Source organism: Columba livia, chromosome 1 (assembly GCF_036013475.1).
Source record: "Columba livia isolate bColLiv1 breed racing homer chromosome 1, bColLiv1.pat.W.v2, whole genome shotgun sequence".
Taxonomy (NCBI): domain Eukaryota; kingdom Metazoa; phylum Chordata; class Aves; order Columbiformes; family Columbidae; genus Columba; species Columba livia.
Window position 1 is genome coordinate 68,081,876 of NC_088602.1, and position 9,779 is coordinate 68,091,654.

Sequence of the window (9,779 nt, forward strand, 5' to 3'; positions counted from 1 at the left end):
TCTAGCTCTGCAGCATATCACAGAAGTGATACTGCATTCGTGCAAATTAATTTATCCTAATTTTCTCTGATGACCAGAAGTTTTCTGAATGGGAGTGCTTGTGTGGAGAACTCTTTCCACAGACTTTCCTCTTGCTGCTGTCTCAAAGCTTGGTGATACTCTAAAGTCAGTATAAAGTTTCTGTCAGGTTGGTTTTCTGCCCCAGCAAAACCTCAGGTGTCAGATCTGACCTTTGCTTAGCCACAAAGTTTGAATTTTAACAGCTCATCAGAAATGGCAGTCTGTCATACAAAATAAAAACAGAAGATGGGTTTAATCTCTCTCCACATCACGAGCCACTCTTTTTCTATGAATTCATATGCTAAAGGATGGAAAGACACAGTTTAGAAGCAGTCATAAGTAGAACAGCAACTCTGTGGCTGATAAGCCAATGAAGGAAACATATCTGTAAAGCAATTGCTACGTTATATGCTCTTCGGAAAATAGCTGGGAGATACTAAAGTCCTTGAATTATTATTCTTATTTAAAATAAGAGTAGTTTGGAGTAGTTTATTGTGAAGTTTCAGAAAATACTGAATCACACTACAAGAGTGTGTCAGATGAGAAAATCTAAATCAAAGAAAAATTCTCTGTAAACGCTTTAAATCTAGATGGAAACTACATACACTTCGCAAAAGAAATAGAAAAATAACAAGATTGTGGCATGTTTTCCAGTATATTGTTCACAGCAGAAGATTAGCATATCAACCCAGTATAGCAGCACACACCTCAACTACATTTTCAAGAAACAGCATGAGGAAAGTAGGGACACCTCGCTGGTCTGCAGATTTCAGAAGAAACTTTTAAATGCACTAACAGGTATTTCAACAAGTGTTAGCATAACCTTTTCCATCCAGCATGAAGAGTAATGAGATTATCCACAAAAAAACCCCCTCAGACTGTACACTTCAGTAGGCATATCTTTCAGTTATGTTTCCTTTCAGTCAATCAATCAGCTTCCCCCCGTAACCATTTTTTCCATCAACTTCACCTTTGTCTCCTTAAGGGAAATTCCATTTGCCAGTAAATATTTCCTATGTTCCAGCTAAAGTAGAATTGAGTAATTCTGATTATCTTTTTATTTTTTTTTCTTTGTTTTTGTTGTTGTTGCTCTTTTGAGCTGGAGAATAGAAAACCTAGAATGCAAATCATACCGCGAAATAACATCTGCATTTCATTGCTATGGACAATTCCATCTACCATCATAGCTAAAAAGATGGAATTTAAGGAGGTCATAAGTAGTATTTGTCATAACTATTTAGAGACTCATATTTACTCCAGGAGAAGTACTTACAGGTACTATTTTTTTTTTCCCTTTCATTCTTTATATAAGCCAGAGTCAACTGAACTCACTGTAGGTCGATTGTACCCATTTGTACTCCATTACTACCTTCTATTTTTTCTGTTTTGGTCAGTGAAGTCAATCAGTGTCTGGAAAGAAGCAGCTAACTTCTTATGACTGAAATTCTGGGTAAATTAATGAGAAGGAAGGCCCACCCAGAAGTTTCAGTCAAAATGTAATATCTAATAGGAAGCAGTAAAAGTATCACTTGCATCAAGACAAAATAAATATTTATGTTCCAAAGACTATGACAGTAGAACAGTGATGATAAAAGAAGTAGAATCTCCTCTAGCAAAATATTTCCTGGTGGTTTTCACCAAAAGGGTCCCTTCAGATGGTCCATTAAATCTTTAAAAGATAAAGAATAAATTTACTGTGACAAACAATGGAAATACCAGATCCTGAACCAACAAACAGATATTTGGGGTTACTGAAATCAGGGCAAAATCACAGAAGGATAAAAAGCAACTATAGAGCCTGTTGAGGCAATGTAATGGACAATGATGACAAACTTTGTTTACATGGACAAACAGGCAATGATAGACAAAAGAAGCAGACAATTATAAACTTTGAAGAGTCTGCAAATCAGATGAGATGATTCCTTTCAAGAGCTGCCATTTATTGAACTAAACCATTAATAAATGACATTTTTAAAAAAATAGAATATATGAAAGAATGCTTGCCAACAGCATGGGTAGCAAACTTTGATGGAATAGCTCCATCCTTGTATTGCTTTTATAGTTTAAGTCCTAGAGACATGACAACAGCTGTGCTGGTTCAGACCATCCAGCTTAGTATTTCTTCCGTAGTAACGACTATTAGGAAAAATTAAGATCATATCCAGCATACACCATAACTCCATCTCAATGCTCTCCTAGCCTTCAATTTCTCTCAACACCAGGAATTTCGAAGCCTCTTATCTTTTATCTGTTTATTCACCTCTTATTGGATTTCTCTTCCAGGTCTGATCTCCCCAGAAACCCATGTCGGTTTCCTACTTCTGTAGTGTCCTCTGGCAAGGAATTGCACAGTGTTGCTATCTTTTCCCTGAAGATCCACCACCTTTTTCTCTTTAAGATGCTGGATGGCCAGCACTGAAATTGTGCTGAAGCTTGATAAAGGAATTGATAAAAACATGAGAAAATTTGTGTTGATTGCAGAAAATACCGCTTATCAGAAGCTGGTATCTCAGGCCATGCCACTTACTGTAGGATACAACCTTTTTCGTTCAATCCCTTGACCAAGGCAACTGAAAGTCCATCAGATGCAATGCATAGCAAAAACCCCTTAAAATCCAAACATATGGTCAGAAAAGAGAGACATTTTCTTAGTGTGTTCCTGGCATTGTACCACAGTCTGCAGAGGGAACTCCAAGGACTGTACCATAGTACTAGAAACAGTATAGCCACAGGAACACAGACCATGTCACAGATGCTGTGCTTTAGGACAGTGCTTCTCATACCATCCTAATCATGCACCCTTTCCTTCCCTGCCTCTCCTGTGCCAAAAAAATAAAAATAAATATTGTGTTCCTGGATGGCAGATAGTTCAAAAACCAGATCTGCCTGAGAAATAACTGGCAGAGTGGAACAACAAAAGCAGGTTTTTTCCAGCAGGTGTGGTTCTTGAGCAGGTTTCACAGACAGGCAGCTGCGTTGGCACCACAGAAAGGGCGGCCTTGAATTGGGTATAAGCAGACAGAAGGAGCAGGACAGAGAATAAGCACCTGTCAGATTATGCCACAAGAATAACAAAAAAGTGTCACCACTCTCCTGATATCCAGCTGCACTGGGTGGCTTCACCAGAACAGTGCCTGCAGATACTACTCTGGTAACTTCATGTTGCATTAGTGTTTTCTAACCAAGAGCCAACAAAGAATGTTGTTTCCTTCAAGAGAAAATACCACTCTTTTAATGCCTCCCAGGGTCTGAAGTCACCTTAATAAGGAAAGACAGCTCTATTGTTTTTCTGGGGGAGGATGTGGTTAATTGTGTTATGCAATAACAACAGACCAACTCAGCATTATTATACCTGAATGGAAATAAGCCCCCAACAGACTTTGCAGGAAGCACAAAACCCACTTTTTCACTCTCAAGAGAGAAAGTCAACAGCCTGCCCAAGTCTAAATATTTGATGAGTAAGCATGATAAAAGCATCACACTGTACATACACAACTTCATTTGACACCTATTGCTACAGGCAGTGGCAAAATGCCTTGAAATACTGGAGTAATGCAGGCCAAACAAGCTACACAAAAGCCAGCAGGTTTCATGTGGGTTTTTGTTTGTTTCTACAGAGGGAAAAGCAAAAGACTAAAGAAACTTTGGGGATTGGGCACCAGAATGTTATCCTGATCCTGGGGTTTCAGTGGAGCTCAGATTTCACATCTTGAGTGCTGGGGATAAAATCCATGTAGTCTGAATTAGCCATGGCCCGGCAGCTGCAGATGTGCACAGCTGCCTGCTGACATTTGTAGGCAAACAGGTAGACAGGGCACCAAAGCACACTGAGAGCTCAGAGCACCCCAAGATCTGCAGGGGTGCTTATCTGACAATGTCTCTCACTTTTGTTCAACCACCACTGTGTTCTGAAACTTGCAAGAATAAAACACTCTGGGTAGCCTTAGCTAACATCTGGTGGAAACAAAACCCACAAGATGTCTGTTCAACCAGAGCTGCAGCTTGGTGAGGCCAGCTCAAGCAAGAGCAGACTTCATGTGGGAGCATCTCTGGTCTACAGAAAAGGCTCTTTTTAGGGGGCTGCCTGCTCTTGGCTGTATTCCTTGGCCTTGAACAAATGCATGAGAAAGCGCTAAGGATGGCAGGCTCAGAATCAGGCCTGAGACATTGAATGAGCAGCCTACAGGATGGTGACACTGCAGAAGTGACACAGCCATGGCACAGGAGTCAAGCTGGTTTGAGCTGGCAGCAATGAGAGATGCAGCTGGAGCTGGCATCCTTGGGAGACTGTCCACGCAGGTGCCTTTTCCTTTGATGACAGAGCATCCTGCCAGAAGCTGGAGCGCACTGAAGCTGGGCAGCAAGGGGAGAAGGTAGCAGCCGCCTACCCAGCTGCCTGAGTGACTGGAGAGTCAACCCAGCTGTTAGGACATCAGTTAGGTTTTTAGCAGCTCCTTTCACTGCTGTTGAAGACAAAATTCCTGGCTCAGTCAGCTGCTGGCCTGACTCTGCAGAATATTTCTCTTGCTCTTCTTCAGTATTTGTTATTCCTCTTTTTTTTCCCAGCGGTTCTCATAAAGTAACCTGGGTCCTTTGGCTGTGAGACAGCTCTTGGCCTGAGGAATAAGTCAGCTAGAGCTATTGCAGCTGGCACATCTCACTCCAGCCTTTACAAGCCCCTACCCAGAGAAACATGTCAACTTGCAGCATCTGTAACCAAACTTCATCACATGTCAAAAGCATCATTTTCCTACTCAAGGCATTTAGGATCCCCTGCAAGTGGGTACATCCTGCACTCTGTTATGAAACACATGTGCAGGTTTTCAGTGTAGGTCAAAAATAACCGCTTCCACTGCTGAATCCCTACACAGCCTGTAAAATCTTTGCTCCCTTCCCCCTCAAAGTGCTCTGCTTGAAAACACTTTGCTGAGGACAAGCCAGGAGCTTTTAGGGGAGGAAAAAACCTGCTCAGCATCTGAGGCAAGGGGATTTCCACAGCACTAGGTCTTCTGAGAGGAACATGGTGATCCAGGAGGTGGCCCCGCTCAGGAAATCAAAAGAAGATGACCAGACTGATTGGAGTTATCTTTGAAGAGAAAAGCCGAGAGCAGTGAAATATACCCACAGTAAGTACATGTGTGACTAGAGAGAGGTACATACAAAGATAAAACAGCACTCTGCTGCTTCACATGTCCCACAAGTAGCTCAAAATGCTACATGTGATCATAATCAGTAATTCTGTAGGGTGCTGCTGGCTTTATTCCTCCTCACTTCCGTCCTTCTTCTCCCCCAAACCAGGCCACAAAGACTGCCAGGTCAAGGTCAAGTTGGCTAAACACTTTTAAAATATTACAAGGATTTTTATTCCAATTAGCCTCTCACTCAGTTGAGATGGTGTTTAGCTGCCAAATAAAAAGTCATACAGTTATTTTTAAAAACAGCATGTTTTCTTTTGAAAAACATGTACTTTGATTTAACCCCCATTATGACATGGCCAAGAATTCTCATTTTATTTCCTGTGAGAGAGCATCTCGTATTATCCACCAGGACCCCACTCTATATGGTAATAGCCACTACCCTATATTAATAACATCCTTGAGAGAAATATATGTAGTGATTCCCTTCTCCAGCCAGGACCTGTTGTTACTCACAAGTGCAGGCATATGAGCAAGGTGTTTTGGTTTTTTTTATGAGAAGCAGCTGTGTGTCTATGAGGTGAACAAGAGGAAGCTGTTTCTGGTGGATGTCGAGGAAGAAAGACTGAAGAAGAAGAGAAAAAAGTTAACGGCCTGACTCCCAGATTCCTGAAGCCCCACTGAACCCACTGAGCCCCTCTCTTCCATAATAGCCAGCCTCCTCCAGGATATACCAGTGACTGCTTGCAGCTTCCACACAGCCGGAGCAGAAAATTTCAGCATTGGCATCACTGTACACTTGAGACCCACATGAAGCATGCCTGGGGCTGCTCTTAGACCCTTCAGTCATTAGATGACCTTTGTGTATCCTAATGCATATACTGCTAATAACACTTTAAGAATTTCCATCTGAGCACTCACTACAAAATCCAACTGCTGTTGAGAGCTCCTTGAATTGATGATAGCATCACCAATCACTGCCACAGCCATCCTGTGCTAATTGCTTTAATTACTTTCTGCAAAGCCTCATCTTCACCATTAGTTCTGGAACTCAGAATCTACATTTTGCCTGAACTGTGATGGATCTTTTGATATGGTTGCCTATTTTGTTGTTGTTGTTGTTATTATTAGTATTATTATTATTACTATTATTATACAGACTTTAATCCAGGTATGAAATTTTGCTCCACAAAGACTTTGGCAAAGGTTCTAGAAAGGCTTAGAAACCACCCAATCACTTCAATTTTGCAAACTCTCTTCAACTTACATGCCATATGGCTGTAGTTTAAGGAAAAAAAAAAAAAAAAAAAAGAAGAAGAAAAAAAAAGCTACATACCAGCGAGGAAAAGAGAGTTTGCAAGGTCCCTTGGGGCCTGGGCACACCCTCCAAGGCAAGGATCACTTCAGGTAGCAGAGACTGTGAAACTGGACTCTCAAATTGTCAGAGCCAGGAAGAACTGGCCAGTGCTTCCTGCTCCCAGGAACGTTATGACATTCAGTTTTGGATGGTCTTCATGATGCACCTGACAGCTCCCCTCTGATGGCAGCCCTGAGGCAATTCTTCATCAAGGACTCCAGAACTACTGCATCTCATCTGCTGTCCATCTGCAGACTGAGGTCCCACAAACACTTCAGAATACCAGACTCCAAGATTTTCTCACCATGTGACCGATGGATCCATTTGTTTCCAGCTCAGTGAGCTAGATAGTTAAATTAGGCACAAATTCTCCATACTTTACCATGTCAAGTGAGATGTGGGAATCTCAATTGCCTGGGGAGCACACGGTTGGTAACAGCCTTCCAGCCGTCATGCACAGAATGCAAATCCCAGATGAAGTGGTCTCCTTTTATAGTCTTTTTCTTGGAATAATCAATGGGAAGTGTTGCTCAACATAAAGCAGTCAGATCTAATTGACATATGCTGGAGGCTGATCAAGAAACACAGTGCTACAGAGGACAACTCCTGCCCATTTCCCAGTTAATTCTGAGGCACTGAATTAACAGATGTACAGACTCAAAGGCCAAAAATCTCATTTTCCACTAAATTGCCTTCTAGTTCCCAGGAAGGATGGAAGAAGCCCTAAAAATAATAATTACAGTATAATTCAGAGCAGCAGTCATCAGAATATCTTCTTTTGATTCCCTTGTGGTGTGGGGTTTTTTTTAGTGTTGTGGTGTGGCATTATTAGCAACAGAACTTTGTTATGATCTTATGTAAACAGAACCACTTTTTTTAAAAGGAGAAAGCTTCATCCCACCCAAGTCTCAGACATCACTAGGTGGAGGCATTGTACAGCACAAGACTGGTGTGGCTCACTGCTCCAGGGTTTTGGGATCCCCACAGCTACTTTCTATGGCAGATGTTGCTACTCCCTCAGCAGCCCTCACACCAGCACCCAGATCTTTTCCCATCCTCAGTTGTCCACTCTCTTGCACGTGACCCTTTCCTCAAAACTAAGCTCTTTCATCCCCTAAGTTAGTTACCCAACTAACTATATGGCTGAACCCTTCAAAAAAGTCAAACATGTCAAAGTTAGCAGGTTTTAAGAAGTGACAGCAGACAGCGATGGCACATCCTTGGCTCATTTAAATGCATCTGTGTACCAAGCCATTAGATCTAGGCTGAGGAGACATATTTTTATGAAAAACTTGGCTTTTCTTGCAGAAGCTAGCATGTGTTCTATTCTCTTCAGTCTCTAAGGAGAATCAAGTCCTGTTTACTCTAAAAACACATGAATCACAGCCAGATATCAAGCAGAACCAGATGTCATGACCCAGAAGAGAGTGTACACAGATGGTAGGGGGACATATGGCACACAAGTTCTTTCCCACTGTGAGTGTCCCTGTCAAGACAGCTCTTTAGCTTTTTCACTATTTGTTCCTGTAGGCAATATGTAAGGGAGTTAACTGCCAATTTTTGTGTGTGTTTTAGAGGGACAGATGATTCTTACTTTTTGGAACTCCCAAAAATCCTGCTTATTTGCCATTTCAGAAATGGAAGAATTGATAATCTCATTTACTTATCTGCGACTTTTTTACTCCTACAAAGATGCATTTGTCCTGCCACTTCTCCCATGCTCCATTTGAAATGATGTGGTTGTGGCACACCTTACCTGGGAACTACAGATCTAGCTGATACAATGTGGGTACACTTCTAGGATAAGAGCCCAAGTTTTTTTCCTAAATCCTACTGCTTGCCCAAGTCACAGACTTCTGTGGCACAGAAGAAATAGGTAATTGTGCATATTTGAAAAGCAGAAAACAAAAAACCAAACAGTAGGGGTATTGGAAATAACGTGCTCAAAGAGAGAAAAAAATACCTTAGGGAGTTGAAAGTGGCCCTTCCTGTCTTTCAGGGAGTTTGTATATATTCACGTTATATAAAATGAGCAAAAATATGCAAAAGGGATCAATATCTGTATTAGAGCTTGGAGGAGAGATGAGGCAACACTGCAGTGTGTTATCATGGACAATGAAGGAAAAGGAAGCACTTACCTGATACATATTGCTGGTGATACAAGCAAAAGAGAGATCACAGATTTTTAATAATTGCCAAAAGAAATAAGGCCCCTTCAGGGAAACTGCTAAGTGGGGAAAAAAAAAAATCTGATGAGACTGTTCAAATTTCCCCTTCTACTACAGCCACTGCTGTGCTCAAAAAAAATTAGGGCAAGATCAAATGAGTGGCTAAGGGCAAAAATTAATCAGAAAAAGAATTTACACATCTAAGTCACCTGATCTGGAGCAGCAATTCAAAACTAACCTTTCTGGAGCAGAAAATTCACCTTAATGACTTGGTGAACCTTCTACCTTTCTTCAGGGTGAAATGCCAACTCCTGATAGTCACTGTCATTGCCAAGCAGAGCTCTAGCTCCAGCTGTAATACCACAGTGGCCCAGGTGCTCTCTCACAGGGAGTCACACATGAGCTCCACATTTTAGCTGTGCCCCCTGGCGCCCAGCAGACATGAGACTGCTTTTTCCAATGGATTTCCACATGGGAAGCAATCTTAGAGTGAGCTGAGGACACAAGTGGTTTGTATTACTCTCTACCTCACTTTTAGTGACTAATGTTCAGTATGTCTCAACAAATGCATGAAACCCTGGTTAATATTATCCCATGTGAAAAGAGAACAAGCATACACATCAAGTGGTGTACTTTGCCTTTACTGTCAGAAATAATGAGCATAGAGACGAGAGGAGGGAACTCTCTTGCTCCTGTGCTCCTGTGTTGTAGCATCTATGACTAAACCACAGACATGAAAATTAGTGGCTAACAGTACCTGGGAGTACTCTGGAGCAAAGCTGTTAGCCACTAATTTTCATTACCTGTATTCTGAAGCTCTACAATGTAATACATCCTCAAGTATCTATAGGGAAAAAAGATGTTTCACCTTAGCATAGATTTTATAAACACTAACTGTATTCCACCTGCTTCATCTTCAAGCTAACTGCAGCTAGGGGAGGAGATACAGCAGTTAAACTACCACAACCTCTGAACAAAAGGCAGAAAGGTCTGCCCCCACTAGCAGAAGCTCGAGACACTACAATGAAGGGGAAGTGTAAAGTCACCTTCATGCTCTTT

General features: G+C 41.6%; 1 protein-coding gene across 5 annotated transcripts in view; it reads right to left on the reverse strand.

Annotated features, from left to right (window-relative positions):
• The window catches only part of IL1RL1 (interleukin 1 receptor like 1), a 48,936-nt gene extending 41,704 nt beyond the window's left edge, over positions 1 to 7,232 (reverse strand). For 2 of the 5 annotated variants that reach the window (XM_065060963.1, XM_021290586.2), the window contains exon 1: positions 6,532 to 7,204. The gene's annotated coding sequence lies outside the window, so the exon portion shown is untranslated. Of the gene's footprint in view, positions 1 to 6,531 lie in introns of all 5 variants that reach the window. The other 3 variants (XM_065060956.1, XM_065060948.1, XM_021290587.2) reach the window with 3 other exon arrangements.
• Between the last annotated feature and the right edge of the window lie 2,547 nt (positions 7,233 to 9,779).